The sequence below is a fragment of the Bufo bufo genome, chromosome 2, assembly GCF_905171765.1.
Source record: "Bufo bufo chromosome 2, aBufBuf1.1, whole genome shotgun sequence".
NCBI classification, from domain to species: Eukaryota; Metazoa; Chordata; class Amphibia; order Anura; family Bufonidae; genus Bufo; species Bufo bufo.
Window position 1 is genome coordinate 779,514,024 of NC_053390.1, and position 16,311 is coordinate 779,530,334.

The following is a 16,311-nucleotide window of genomic DNA, read 5'->3' on the forward strand; positions in this document are numbered from 1 at the left end:
GGTGCGGATCCGTCATGGATCTGCACAGACGGATCCGTTCAGATAATACAACCGTCTGCATCCGTTCAGAACGGATCCGTTTGTATTATCTTTAACATAGCCAAGATTGATCCGTCGTGAACACCACTGAAGGTCAATGGGGGACGGATCCGTTTTTTATTGTGACATAATGTGTCAGTGAAAACGGATCCGTCCCCATTGACTTAGATTGTGTGTCAGGACGGATCCGTTTGGCTCAGTTTCACCAAAACGCTGCAACTGATGCATTCGGAGCGGATCCTTTTCCATTCAGAATGCATTAGGGCAAAACTGATCCAGTGTGAAAGTAGCTTAACTTTATTAAGCCTCTTTCACACGACCGTTTATTTTTCCCGATTACGGGCCGTTTTGTTTCATTCTATAAACTGGTTCCGTATACGGAACTATTCATTTCAATGGTTCCGCAAAAAAAAACAGAATGTACTCCGTATGCATTCAGTTTCCATATTTCCGTTTTTCTGTTCCGTTGAAAAATAGAACATGTCCTATTATTGCCCGCAAATCACGTTCCGTGGCTCAAGTCAATGGGTCCGCAAACAAAACGGAACACATACGGAAATGCATCCGTATGTCTTCCGTATCCGTTCAGTTTTTTGCGAAACCATCTATTGAAAATATTATGCCCAGTCCAATTTTTTCTATGTAATGACTGTATACTGTATATGCCATACGGAAAAACTAAACCGAAACGGAACAACGGATCCGGAAAAAACGGCCCGCAAAACACTGAAAAAGCCATACGGTCGTGTGAAAGAGGCCTATAGTGATGGTTATGATCTGGGTGATACCATACATGTATATTTTTTTACATGTTTGTTTTTAATGTGAATCCTCTTTTGAACAATTTAAATTTTTTTTAGAGGAAGTCATAGTGCGATCGCTTCTATAATGATTTTGTATATTCATGAATATATCATAGCATTAATGCCTGACAGGCAATCTACTAGGCCTTTGGCTATAGGCATACAGCCAGGGGCGGATTTGGAACTTGAAGTGGCCCTGGAAAAAAAAAAGTGGCCCCATGTTGTAGGAATGCCTAAATTGAAAGCAGGCGGGGCAACATAAGTAGGAGGGGTCAGCAGTTCCATGAGCCGCCCCCGGGGCATCGGCCCACCGGGAAATTCTCGCTGTAAGGTCTATGGCCAATCCACCCCTGTATATAGCCATGAAAGTCCTGAGAGAGCTTTTTTAGGCCTGCAGCTTTCATAGCAGCCATTAACCATGGCACTTAGGAGGCTAAGCAGTAGGATCAGAGGTAACTCCCATCCTGGCTGTGGCAGCGGGTGCTTTATGTTGCACCCGGCACCTGCTGTGGATGGTATAGGCACAGCTATTGTGTCTATATCATAGTACATGCATTTGTGGTAAAGTCATGCTAAATTAATGTCCAAATTCTCCATTGGCAAAAAGGCTTCTTTGCTTTGAAGCTGTGGAATATTTTACAAGATCAGGTTCTGCTGGTCAGCCCCTCTATCCTAGTTGGTAAACCTGGCACCATAATGGGGAGGAGAGTTCCTTCTGTTCTGTGCCACTGCTGACAGGCTATGCTGGGAGTTGTAGTTTTTCAACAGCTAGACAGCCAAGATTGGAGACCACTGGTTACTGACATTTTTTTAAAAATGCGCATAAATCATGGAAGGACATTTTTCTCTGTGATACCACGTGGACTACACAGATGAAAAGAGCACAATGTCCATTCCTTCTCTTATCTAGATGTTGTGGTATTTGCTTTGAAATGCCTGGTAATGAGACAAGTATCTTGGGCCGGTTGACTGTCAGCATGGAGGTGAGACGTGTGTCCGCTCTTACACCTACAGGAAAGAATTTTTGACATTTGTAATAAAAATAAAATGTTGACACCTATTCGTGGTCTGCACCAGGGTTTTCCAGTCTAGATGGGCTGTAATTGGATTCGCACTGCCTATTGACTTTATGTATGTGTGTTCTTTTCAATAATTTTTATTCACTGGGACCTTTACATGAGGAAAGCAAAGATAATAAACCCTGGGTAGATGCCACCAGAACAGGGAGCACCTAGCTATAATAGTTGTCTCATGTAGAGTTCACACAACCTGCGAGATACGAAGACCCAGAAGCCACGTGTTGGTTAATTTTTATACTATATAGGCTTTGGTGGCTGCATAGTTGGTAGCGCTGGTGCCTTGCAGTGTTGTGGTCCTGAGGTTGAAGTCAACCAGGAGAACATCTGTATGGAGTTAGTATTTTCTCCCAATGCTTTTGCAGGATTTTACCTGTTCTCAGAGGACATTCGGCTATTCCCCATAGGGAGGACTTCCACCCCAAAGGGAGGTTATAGTCCATCACCCCACCCTTTCCAGAGATTCATAGGGTATTATTCACATGGGCAGTTCTGCCTGTAAGTAGTTTTTTTTTTAACATTAGGCCTCTTTCACACTTGCGTTGTTGGGATCCGGCGTGCACTTGCGTTGCCGGAGGTGCCTGCCGGATCCGGAAAAACGCAAGTGTACTGAAAGCATTTGAAGACTGAGCCGTCTTCCAAATGCTTTCAGTGTTACTATGGCACCCAGGACGCTATTAAAGTCCTGGTTGCCATAGTAGGAGCGGCGAGCGGGGGAGCAGTATACTTACCGTCCGTGCGGCTCCCCAGGCGCTCCAGAATGACGTCAGAGCGCCCCATGCGCATGGATGACGTGATCCATGCGATCACGTGATCCATGCGCTTGGGGCGCCCTGACGTCACTCTGGAGCGCCTGGGGAGCCGCACGGACGGTAAGTACACTGCTCCCCCGCTCCCCACTACACTTACCATGGCTGCCAGGACTTTAGCGTCCCGGCAGCCATGGTAACCATTCAGAAAAAGCTAAATGTCGGCTCCGGCAATGCGCCGAAACGACGTTTAGCTTAAGGCCGGATCCGGATCAATGCTTTCCAATGGGCATTAATTCCGGATCCGGCCTTGCGGCAAGTGTTCCGGATTTTTGGCCGGAGCAAAAAGCGCAGCATGCTGCGGTATTTTCTCCGGCCAACAAACGTTCCGTACCGGAACTGAAGACATCCTGATGCATCCTGAACGGATTTCTCTCCTTTCAGAATGCATTAGGATAATCCTGATCAGGATTCTTCCGGCATAGAGCCCCGACGACGGAACTCTATGCCGGAAGACAATAACGCAAGTGTGAAAGAGCCCTTAGCTGCATGGAAACCTTACGAGAAATAACTCTTTGCTCCTGTATAGGTTCCTGGAAGGTCTCTATGTGAAGAGCCTTATTGATCTCCAAAACTAGCTAGGACTCTTTAACCCCTTAAGGACTCAGCCCTATTTCACTTTAAGGACTTGGCCATTTTTTGCAAATCTGACCAGTGTCAATTTAAGTGCTGATAACTTTAAAACGCTATGACTTATCCAGGCCATTCTGAGACGGTTTTTTCGTCACATATTGTACTTCATGACACTGGTAAAATGAAGTAAAAAAAATAATAATTTTTATTTATAAAAAAATACCAAATTTACCAATTATTTTTTAAAAAAATTGCAAATTTCCAAGTTTCAATTTCTCTACTTCTATAATACATAGTAATACCTCCAAAAATAGTTATTACTTTACATTCCCCATCTGTCTACTTCATGTTTGGATCATTTTGGGAATTATATTTTATTTTTTGGGGGATGTTACAAGGCTTAGAAGTTTCGAAGCAAATCTTGAAATTTTTCAGAAATTTTCCAAAACCCACTTTTTAAGGACCAGTTCAGGTCTGAAGTCACTTTGTGAGGCTTACATAATAGAAACCACCCAAAAATGACCCCATTTTAGAAACAACACACCTCAAGGTATTCAAAAATGATTTTACTACCTCTGTTAACCCTTTAGGTGTTCCACAAGAATTTATGGAACATAGAGATACAATTTCAAAATTTCACTTTTCTGGCAGATTTTCCATTTTTATAATTTTTTTCCAGTTACAAAGCAAGGGTTAACAGCCAAACCAAACTTAATATTTATGGCCCTGATTCTGTAGTTTACAGAAACACCCCATATGTGGTCGTAAACCGCTGTACGGGCACACGGCAGGGCGCTGAAGGAAAGGAATGCCATACGGTTTTTGGAAGGCAGGTTTTGCTGGATTGGTTTTTTTGACACCATGTCCCATTTGAAGCCCCCCTGATGCACCCCTAGAGTAGAAACTCCCAAAAAGTTACCCCATTTTAGAAACTACGGGATAGGGTGGCAGTATTGTTAGATCATGTGATATTTTTATAGACCAGGTTGTCACGGACGCTGCAATACCTAATATGTATACTTTTTGTTTTATTTATGTAAGTTTTACACAATAATTTCATTTTTGAAGCAAAAAAAATCATGTTTTAGTGTTTCCATAGTCTGAGAGCCATAATTTTTTCAGTTTTTGGGCGATTACCTTGGGTAGGGTATGATTTTTGCGGGATGAGGTGACTGTTTTATTGGCACTATTTTGGGGTGTGTTTGACTTTTTGATTGCTTGCTATTACACTTTTTGTGATTTAAGGTGACAAAAAATTGCTTTTTTTACACCGTTTTTATTTTTTACGGTGTTCATCTGAGGGGTTAGTTCATGTGATATTTTTATAGAGCCGGTCGATACGGACGCGGCGATACCTAATATGTATACTTTTTTTTTATTTATGTAAGTTTTACACAATAATATTATTTTTCAAACAAAAATGAAATCATGTTTTAGTGTCTCCATATTCTGAGAGCCATAGTTTTTTCAGTTTTGGGGAGATTATCTCAGGTAGGGTATCATTTTCTGCGGGATGAGATGAAGGTTTGATTGGCACTATTTGGGGTGCATATGATTTTTGATCGCTTGCTATTACACTTTTTGTGATGTAAGGTGACAAAAAATGGTTTATTTAGCACAGTTTTTATTTTTTTACGGTGTTCATCTGAGGGGTTAGGTCATGTGATATTTTTATAGAGCCGGTCGATACGGACGCGGCGATGCCTAATATGTATACTTTTTTTTTATACATGTAAGTTTTACACAATAACAGCTTTTATAAAGTTTTAGTGTCTCCATACTGTGTGTATTACTCATACAGCTTCCAGCCTGTGAGATCCAGGGGGGGCTGGATCTCACAGGCTCGTCACCGGAAGGCAGCGCTGATGCCTAAGGAAGGCATTGCGCTGCCTTCCATGCCATCGGGTCCCCCCTACAGCTGCATGGGGACCCGATGGCACCGCTGATCGCCGCCGCAAACTTCAGGTAAAGCCGCAAACCGCAGGTCTGAATTGACCTGCGGTTTGCTCCGATTGCCGATGCGGGGGGGGGGGTCACATGACCTGCCTCCCCCTGGCGTTGTGACAGGATGCCCGCTGAAATCGGACATCCTGTTCCGATTAACCCCCGCCGCGCCACAATGTAGTTTTAAAGTTAGGACGTACCGGTACGTCATGGGTCCTTGAGGACTCGGCAAACATGGCGTACCGGTACGTCCTAAGTCCTTTAGGGGTTAAATATAATTTTGGAGGTGGGGTATGTGCTATCCCTCCAGTAAAATGCTGCATAGTCATAGGTTTTTCCCTTAGGCTGGGTTCAGACCTGAGCGTCTTTGATATGCGCGTTTAACGCGCGTTTTTGACGCGCGTTTTTGACGAGCGTTTTTTGCAATAGTAAACGCGCGTTTGACGCGCGTTTGTGTGATTGACTGCAATGTCCTATGGCCACAAACGCGCGTCAAAACGCCCCAAAGAAGCTCAAGTACTTGTTTGAGCGTAGGGCGTTTTACAGCGCGTTTTTCAGCGCTGTAAAACGCTCAAGTGAGAACCAGGGCCATAGGGAAGCATTGGTTTTCATGTGTTGAGCGTTTTACAGCGCGTTTGAACGCGCTGTAAAACGCTCAAGTGTGAACCCAGCCTAAGAGTCACTTTACATTGACACTAATTAATATTGGCCCTAGCATATATTAAAGAAGGTTTCAGGACTCTTATTTTGATGACCTATTCTAAGAATTGGTCATCGGTATCTTATTGGCGGGGGTCCAACTCCCTTTGCAATCAGGTATTTGAAGAGGCTGTGGCACAACAGTGAGCGCCGCAGCCTCCTTGCAGCTTACCAAGCACAGCGCCGTACATTGTATAGTGGATATGCTTGGTATTGCAGCTCAGGACTGATGAACGTGACTTTCACTGGCCTAGGAAGAGGGCGCAGCAATCACCGGAGAGCTGTGGCCTCTTCAAACTGTGGGGGGTGCTGGGAGCTGGCCCCCCACTATCAGATATTGATAGCATACCCTGAGGATGGGCCATCCATCAATATAGGAATCCTTTAGGGATAACGGGGACCCTGTAGGTCAGGAGAGTCATATTCCAGGACACTCCATAAAAATAGGGAACCTTTAAAACCCCTTCAGCTTGCCCAGGACTCTTAGACATCATACTACAAAACCGTTTTTTTTTCGCACACCCGACCCATTTATTTCTATTGGTCCGCAAAAAAATGCAGACCGCACACAGCTCCGTCTGCTTCCGTTGGTTCATCCCGCAAATTATAAAACATTTCCTATTCTTGTCCATTTTCCATGCAAGAATAGACTATTGGGCCTGCGAAAAATATGGCATGCACATGGCCGATATCCGTATATTGCGGATCCGCAGTTTGCAGACCGCAGAACACATACGGTTATGTGCATGAGGTCTTAGACAGAGCGGAATCGGTATATCGCTTTAGCTGACCAGACAACTCTTTCAACTACATCCTGTCTGTCTTTATTAATAAATTCCCGGAGATATTAATTTGATCTTTTTGTCGTAACATAATTAGCATTTTTTTATCTCTTTGTGAGAATTTTTTTTTTAAAAAGTTCCTTTTTTCAAGCAAAATCTCCTGGAAAGTGAAGACAAAAGGCGATATCGCACCTAGAAAGATAATGAGAGAGGATGACCCAGTAAGAGTCGTCCCCGCTCGGCACCAGCGGGCTAATTGCCTCTACTGACAATTTGCATTTTTATGAGTTTAATCAAGAGATGTAAGAACATCACCTAGTGACCGGGAGGAAACGTAAGCAGAAGAGACGTGATTTACTTTATTTGGGGACACAAATAAAATGTCTGCACAAATCAGAAATAAAACGCTCGGGCTCATTGCCAGGGTTCATTAGGATGAAATATTGTTCGGGCAAATTTTTTTTTTTTTTTTTTTTACCAAAAATGACTTTGTTAGAAATGATTGTGCAGTCTCAAAATGCTATATTATTGTAAAGGACCCCACAGCATTAAAGGGGTTTTCTGAGGATTTTGATATTAATGGTATTCAGCGTATGATGTCTGGTGGTCCGACTCCCGACACCCCTAGGATCAGCTCCTTGAAGAGCTCCTATAAACGTTACGTCCTCTTCCTAGACTAGTCACATAACCTAGACGAAACTCAGACCTATTCAAGTAAATGGGCCTAGGCTGCAATACCAAGCACGGCCACTATACAGCGCTGTGCCTAGAAAGCTGTGAGGAGCCGTGGGGGTGCCGGGTGTTGTACCCCTACTGATCAGATATTGACGACCTATCCTGAGGATAGGCCATCAATATCAAAACTGGTCTTTAGACTATATATTGGTGTCTCCCTCTCCACCTTTTTGGGAGAATTTCACACACATTTTTTGTCTCCAGAGCAGGGGGTGCAGAGGTAGCAGTCGCTACAAGGCCCAAGAGCCTGAGGGAACCCAAAGACCCTTGTGCCGCATAAGAAGACACCGGTATTATAGAAAGTGCATGCTGGTCAAGTTACACCTCTGGCTGGAGGGAAGGGGTTAGGCCAAGAATTTGCCGGGGCCATTTCAAATTATTCCCTCAGGCAGCCTGAAGGCTATGTGCACCCCTGCCCCTGGACACAAAGCACTGAAGGAAGGGGGGCCCAAGCTGAACTCTTGCACCAGGGCCCATGAGCCTTTAGCTACGCCCCTAGGAGGTACAGCAAAGGACCCATGCACTGCTGTGAGCTCCTTAGTACCGCTCTATACAAAACAAAGCTGTAATATGGTTGTGTGCCTTAGACACTGATACTTGCCTGCGTCAGTGTGAAATTATCAGGGATAGTTTCCATTGAAGCCTTCAAATAATCAGAAGTTGAGGCATATCACTAAGCTGCATAACTTTTAATTTCACACTCATTAAGCCTTATTTGCATACAATTGGAAAACACCTTAAAGGGGTTTCCGCTAGTAGGGCATTGATGACCTATTCTCAGGATAGGTCATCAATATGTCATCAGTGGGAGTCCAACAACTCGCATCCCCACCGATCAGGGGCCGTGTGGCCTTCACACAGCATGCCAAACACAGCGCCATACACGGTATAGTGGCTGGGCTTGGTATTGCACCCCAGGCCTATTCACTTGACTGAGCTGCACATAGGTCACATGTCACTGGTCTAGGAAGAGACTGCAGCACTCACCGGAGCAATATGGTCTTTTCAAACAGCTGATTGGTGGGGGTGATGGGAGCCAGACCTTCACAGATCTCATGGACAGGTCATCAATAGTGTACCCCTGGAAAATCCCTTTAAAATGTAAACTCATCCTCCGCTTGCAGGGTGATGTTGGTCACTTAATACAGTTTGAGACTGATCTTTGGTCTCGTTATTTTAATAATGTGTTTAATACAGTGTTTTTCACTGATTCGTGATGCACAGAACATCTGGTGAGTTGCTGAAGATCACATCCGTCCATCGCCTCTGGTGTTCCTGGCGCTCGGGCACATGTAGCACATCTTGCTCCAGGAGGAAGTTCACGTCTGTTTGTGTAATCTGCTCATATGGAGCTTCCTCCACGGAATCAGAAAACAGATGTTGAGATTCTTGAGAAGTTCCTGTGGAGAACCAGGCCATGAAGTTCTGTCCGAGCCACGCAGGTCATTATCTGACATGACTATCCCTGTCCAAGGACAAGGATCTGCTCTGTGTCATCTGTCTCTATTCTCTCCACACAGGGAATTAAATGGAAACAGCTGTCACGTTGTCTCGAGGAAATCTCCAGCACCTGTCTAAGGTGGTCAAGGATGTTTTATTAAATATGAGATGACAAGTGCAGTCAGGAGGACAACCTTATTATAATTTATATGACTCTGTACACGGGGAAGGCAAAACTTATGGGGCCAAACGAAAATCCCAAATTTACAAAAAATATAAGTCGAACTCTTCCAAAGGCGTACATACCATGAAGATGGCTTATGGTACGGTCATGGGGCCCTTGGTAGGTCCAATTTAGATACCAAGAACCACCACAGGAACTGCACTGTTAGCAAGAGGTGGCCAACCCAGTCCTTTTAGTCCCAGGTGGCAAAACTTGGCACTAAAACGGGTGCCCATTTTAATATTTGGCAAAGGGGCTTCTAATTTCATCCTTATGTATGTTTTACCCTCAAACTTCTATCCTTCAACTCTCTTCTTGACTTTTTGCCGTTACTGCTTCCTTCAATGTCCAAGCGTCCCATTCAGAGCATCTTGTCCTTCTCAGTGGGTCCTTCTCCCTTGAGCATGAAGGATTCAACATATGTCATACAAACTTCAGCTGAACACCTCATGGACATTGCTGAAATTCCCAGTCATTAGTCGAACGTGGACGGGCACTTTAACACTGGGGAATTTTGCACCCTGTGCATACCTTTTTTAGACTTGTGGCCCGAAGTATTTTTTTAAGGAGAACTTAAAATCAAGAAATCTTCTGTTTGAAAACTAAAATTATTAGCTAAGATAAGCTCACTTGATTCCTAATGCTGCAACCATTTTTCCCATTATTGGGGCCATTCTAGTAGCCCATCACTGGGTGACACACCCAGATGTTAGCATGGAGATAGCATATATTGCAATAGTCCGGATACATTGCGGGTGTGACTGAATCAAGGGACCAGAACCCGTTTCAGTCCACCATTATTCATACATGAGCCCCACCGCTCCTTTTTACAGGTTTACAAGGGGCTCAGCTCCACCCTGCGCTCTTCACATGAACAGCCTGGTGCATTGTAAAGCCCTGAGTGGCCGCCGAAGCTTTCCCAGGCTCCTGAATTACTGGATAGCCATGTTGAGCAAAGAAGGGTCAGCATTCTGCACTGCAGCCTGACCCCTGAAGACTGAATCTTTGTTCTTCCCGGGCTCTTTTTCTTCTTGATAGTTAAGCTCTGTGTGGAAGCCAGGAATAAAACACAGCATGAATTGACCACTTTGAAGCAGAGCGGAGTCTGTGCAGTCTTAGTTCCAGCTGTTTTCCATGGGGGACAGAGAATGGGGGGATTGGATGGGGGGAGCAGGACTGGAGAGGGTCTGGAAATGACTGGGCTCCTCTCAATGACTGCACTGTCTACCCGGTCATTATCTTACAGTGTCACTCTGAAGATAGCTGCTTCACTTACCATATAAAAGCAGATGGGAGACGCCATCATAACCAAAGTATGGAAATGGGGCTTGTGGATATTTTATTTACTTCCCAAAAAGACAATTGTATCACTTATAGGAAACAATGTAACACGGCGAAGACCAAACAAAGCAGAATATTTCATTTATTGTGTGAAAATTGGATGGTAAAGAAAATTGTCTCATGACCGCAGCCTTTTTCCATGTCTCCCAAGGGGGCATATGAACCTCATAGAGTGGGAATATGGCTTCTATCGATGATCGCTGGGAATCAGCCAATTTACAAAAGCAGATCCCCAGGTTTCTCGCTAAGGGTATGTTCACATGGTGGATTTTCTGTCTGACCCTCGGATTTTGCAGTTATACATCCACATGTGGGTTTAGACCCATGAAATGGGACGATTTCTACGCAGACATTTATTTTTTGTTCCAAGACGAGGATTTCAAATCCCTGCAAAAAATTTAAATTTTGTGCTGTATGAACCATGTTACAGAGTCTCATTTAGATCAACCGGCTGCTTTCGTTCGCATTGACTGTGGTGTGAAAAGTGCACCAGAATCCATATAAAAATCGCTGCTTGAACATACCCTTAGGCCGTGTTCGCATCTCCATCAAGATGTTTTGGCTGCCTGATCTGACACAAATGCCGACTGTTGGCCGGACCAAAAACCATTGCATGCCGAAACTTGGCATTTATTCCGGAAAGCAGCTAGATCACTGCCGGATACCATTATAGTCAATAGGTATCTATTCAGATCTGAAGAACTCGCAAGGCTGCTAGAAATGTTCATCAGAGATGGCCTAAGTGAAGGTCATTTGTCTTGCCCCATGCACTAATGGAAATGAGCACTGCGTGCGCTGACTCACCAGTGACTTTGTGATGGGCTTGTGTTCAGACACAGCAGTTACTCTGAAAAAGCAGAGCTTCAGTAGAGGAATAAATCATTAGACTGAGCATACGACGTGACACACGCAGACTCACAAGTCATGTAACCAGCGTAGCTTGCTGTGCTGTTGCATTGGGCCGCCCCCCTGGGGCCCTATTAGAGGGGAATGAGGTAACCAGATGTAGGAATGGCCGAGTGGTATAGGGTGGCCTAATATGTTCCTTAATGTTTTGTGTCACGGTGCTCCTACCTGGATATGGCTGGACCCCAGGCAGACAAAGCAGGCAAATAGGGGTGAATAATTGAGGGATAAAAGAAATAATTGAGTCCAGATCTTGTGATGAAGTTGAATAGCAGCTTTACTTTGCATAAACATTCTCCAAAACGGTTTACAGGCTTTATCTTGGTTCCAGCAGGCTTTAGCATTAAAACTCTGCTACATCTGTTGCTCTCTGGCTCTGCTGTACTGACAGGCTTGCTGTATAACTTAGCTTCTTCTTTATGCTGCAACTTCTCTCTTTGTAGTCTGTCTCTTAGTTATTAAATGTGCCAGGGAACTCTCCTCCTGGCTCCTAAGGCTATAAGCTGTGGCCTCCACATCCAGCAGAGCTGACGGTGCTCTAGCTGGCTTGGCTTGGCCTAGGCACGTCCAGCAGAGACATGCCCAACACTTGCTTCCTTCCCCTAGCAGGGGGTAAGCTAGACTGCTCCTAGAGACTAGTCCCCACCCTTCCTGCAGGAAGTGGGACTCATCCACTCCTCCACAGAGGGGGTTTTAGAATGGAATGGAAAGCTCCATTCTACCTAACTGTAGCTCTTCCGTATTTGCTGCCATCTACTGGTGAACCAGGCACATTACATTTGAACATAAAAGTTACATTAGAAATAGGAATGCACATTGTAGTGGACCTGAAATAAATACACAAGATTACATTTTATTGGCACATTAGAGACAGTAGCGGAGTGCAGAAGTGGCGTTACACTATCCTGTTTGCTTAACTCCCATTCATTTTTATGGAAATTACAGAAATTGTGTACCACAAGGAGCTTGGCTGTTTTTGTAAGGAATTCTATCCTTTCATGGTGGACATTCAGACGTTATGTCATACTGTACATTTCTGATATGCGAATTCCTCGTTTAAGGGGTTGTCCCATTATGACAACTTATACCCTATGTACAGGATAGGGGAGAAGTGTCTGATGGGGGGAGGGTCTGATCACTGGGGATCTCACCGATCAGAAGAGGAGCCAGTGCTCCCCGCCTGAATATCTAGTAGAGATTAGTACAATTGCTCGGCTGTCTCGGGAAGTCCCATAGAGGTGAGAGGAGCTGTATTTAAATGGGCAGCACGGACATCTGTTCTTGTGATCGGTGGGGGCCCCAGCGGTCAGACCCCTGTGGGTAGAGGTTCAGTTGTTGTAATAGGTCAAGCCCTTTAAAATTGTTAATTTGTTGGAGGTTCCCTCCCAACACTCTCCGCTGATCAGCTGTTTGAAGAGGCCGCGGTGCTCCGGTGAGTGCTGCAGCCTTCTCTCAGCTCACCAAGCACAGTGCCGTGCATTGTATAGTGGATGAGCTTGGTATTGCAGCTCAGCCCCATTCACTTGAATTTGACCTGCTCCTAGGCCACGTGACCCATAAATGTGATGTCACTGGCCAAGGAAGAGGCCGCAGCGCTCACTGGAGTTCCACGATCTCTTCAAACAGCTGATCGGCAGGTGTGCCGTGAGTCAGACTCCCACCAATCAGATATTGAGGACCTATCCTGAGGATGTCATCAATATTGTATTCCTGGGAAACCTCTTTAATTTTATTGGGAAATAAGCCATTTTGGGGTCATTTATTGCCATCCTTATGGCAGTTTATGGCGTAGAAAAAGTTGTAATACCCCTTTCGGCGACTCTTTAAATGCCCATGCCGCAATTTTTGTAGCACCGGCATTTTTACAGTGTATTTCCCACTTCGGAGTGGCGGGGGGGGGGGGGGGGGGGTTGGTATTTTGGAGGCCGGGCCAGGGTCTGGACATCGACCCCAGCAAATTTATTTACTCCTGGAAACTGGTGTAAAAGAGGAGTGAAAACTACTCCAGTCAGGGGTTGGGGTAGTTTTTACTCCAAGCACGCGGACTGCCGGAGGCGCGTCTCATAAATTAGGCGCTTCCTCCGGCAGTGTGGAGGGCTTTCAAAGGCAGGTGTAATAAGCTGGTCTTTGCTAAATGACCCCCGTTATGTATAGTAAACCAACAAACCTGTTTATTTTATGGGGTGCAGTGTTTTTATGACTTTACAGTCAGTGTGTTGCGGAGATTAAAATTTTACCATCACGTTATAAAAAAAACAAGTAACAACTGAGGTCGTATTACAACATATGGCGGTTCTATATCTTGGCTTAGAATTTATTATTATAGGGAATGTCTCGTGGAAGCAGAATCTCTTTGTGATGGCTGTGAGAGGCGAGGCACAGCTGTAAGGCAGGTGCGGGAAGTTCTCTGACAGAACAGCATGGGGCTGGGGAATTCGGAGAATGTGACACTGGGTTAATCTCCGGTATGCTGATGTAATCCCATGGTCATGCCCGGGTCCTGCTAATTTGATAGGCATTCATAACCAGGCAGATTATGTGTGCACGGTAGCTGGTGACATATGTGTTTTATGGATGGAGCTGCAGTGATATATAACGCCTCTTATTTCTGTACTGCTATAGGGAAGCCCTGGAGCTTAAACCGCGCCGTTGAAACTGTGGCTGTCTCCAGAACGCAGCTTTATAGGCCTCGAATGACCCTGTGTGGTGTTGCACTGTGTTAATGAAATCAGCGTAAAGTCAATTATATGTAAAAGGACAATTCCCTGCATCGGCAGAATCTCACATATGGATTTTGGTGCAGATTTTCAGTGGATTTTACCACGCAGCATTTGGACGAGATTTGGTAAAATCTCATTTACTAGGATCGGCATCCGTTTTTTTTTTTTTTTGCGGATCCATTGTAACAATGTCTGTCCTTGTCCGCAAAATGGACAAGAAAAGGACATGTTTTTTGTTTTTTTTTGCGGAACGGACATGCGGAAACGGAATGCATTTCAGTTTTTTTTGTCGACCCATTGACGTGAATGGTTCCGCATACGACCTGTAAAAAAACGGAACGGAAATGAAAAAAAAAATACGTTTGTGTGCACAAGCCCTAAATAAGATGCATCTACAGCAGTCCATGCCCCTGGCTGAAGTAGTTTTTCGCTAACATTTATGCCTAAAAGTTAGCAAATTTGCTGGCGCCAGGCATGGCCCCCGACACGCCCCCCCTCCACACCGTACCACCCAACTCCTGAACACTATAGAAAACCATCCATGTGACGGAATATTATCACACAGCAGGTCCAAAAAGGGACTATTTTTGCAACTGAAATAGTCGTAAGTCCCCTGTATAACTGACCCCCATTCTCTTTGCTGGTGCTGTGATACACTGTGAAGATTAAAGGGAACCCATCACCAGGAAATTCACTGATAAACCAGGCACAATTGAAGTCATATATCAAGGCACTTGCGACTATTTTAGTCTTAAAAACAGTCGTGAGTCCCTTTTTTGACTGTCCATGCGGTTTTATGCTGTGTTCAGTAGCTGGATGGGACTGTGCGGAGTGGGAGCGTGCCAGATACCGTGCCAGGGCTGGGACTGTGCAGAGTGGGAGCGTGTCAGGGACCGTGCTGGGGCTGGGACTGTGCGGAGTGGGAGCGTGCCAGAGACCGTGCCGGGGCTGGGACTGTGCGGAGTGGGAGCGTGTCAGGGACCGTGCTGGGGCTGGGACTGTGCGGAGTGGGAGTGTGCCAGAGACAGTGCCGGGGCTGGGACTGTGCAGAGTGGGAGCGTGTCAGGGACCGTGCTGGGGCTGGGACTGTGCGGAGTGGGAGCGTGCCAGATACCGTGCCAGGGCTGGGACTGTGCGGAGTGGGAGCGTGTCAGGGACCGTGTCGGGGCTGGGACTGTGTGGAGTGGGAGCGTGTCAGGGACCGTGCTGGGGCTGGGACTGTGCTGAGTGGGGGCGTGTCGGGGACTGTGTCAGGGCTGGGACTGTGCGGACTGGGGCGTGTCAGAGACTGTGCCGGGGCTGGGACTGTGCGGAGTGGGGCGTGTCAGAGACTGTGCCGGGGCTGGGACTGTGCGGAGTGGGAGCGTGCCAGAGACCGTGCTGGGGCTGGGACTGTACGGAGTGGGAGCGTGCCAGAGACCGTGCTGGGGCTGGGGCTGGGACTGGGACTGTGCAGAGTGGGAGCGTGCCAGAGACTGTGCTGGGGCTGGGACTGTGCGGAGTGGGAGCGTGTCAGGGACCGTGCTGGGGCTGGGACTGTGCTGAGTGGGAGCGTGCCAGAGACAGTGCCGGGGCTGGGACTGTGCGGAGTGGGGGAGTGCGAGAGACCGTGCTGGGGCTGGGACTGTGCGGAGTGGGGGCATGTCAGGGACCGTGTCGGGGCTGGGACTGTGCGGAGTGGGGGAGTGTCAGGGACCGTGTCGGAGCTGGGACTGTGCGGAGTGGGAGCGTGCCAGAGACAGTGTCGGGGCTGGGACTGTGCGGAGTGGGGGAGTGTCAGGGACCGTGTCGGGGCTGGGACTGTGCGGAGTGGGAGAGTGTTAGCAAAAATGTTAGCAAAAAACGACTCCAACCAGGGGCTGGAGTAGTTTTCACGCCAGGCGCATGGACTGCCAGAGCCGAATCTTACCACAGTGTAGGGGCAATATTAGTAAGTATTAAGTAGGGGGAAAAGCTTAGTAACTGACCCCTAATGCACTGTAGGGCTAGCTCAGCTGAATGTAATGATATCTTTCCGTTGCTTCATTCTAGACAAAAAATACTTTTAATTCATAATCAAATGGGCAATTGAGTGCAATGAGGGCGGGCCCGAGCCACTCTGTGCACCCTTTCATCTCCTGCTTCCTCTGTCAGCCCCTCTCTCTCCTTCTTGATTGTCAGGGACAGGCAATATAACTATGGAGGGGCTGGCCGAAGGGGCAAGGGTGCACTAAATAGCTAG

The 16,311-nt window shown here is 46.3% G+C and overlaps 1 protein-coding gene and 1 long non-coding RNA gene across 2 annotated transcripts in view; one reads left to right on the plus strand and one right to left on the minus strand.

Moving 5' to 3' along the window:
- The window catches only part of SORCS2 (sortilin related VPS10 domain containing receptor 2), an 894,852-nt gene that overhangs the window by 111,448 nt on the left and 767,093 nt on the right, over window positions 1–16,311 (plus strand). The gene's annotated exons all lie outside the window — the stretch shown is intronic.
- On the minus strand, window positions 2,741–7,814 carry LOC120990377. Its single transcript, XR_005776410.1, has 3 exons — window positions 7,650–7,814; window positions 3,313–3,322; window positions 2,741–2,751 (listed from the first exon to the last, which is right to left on the minus strand). It is a non-coding gene; the product is annotated as an uncharacterized LOC120990377 (long non-coding RNA).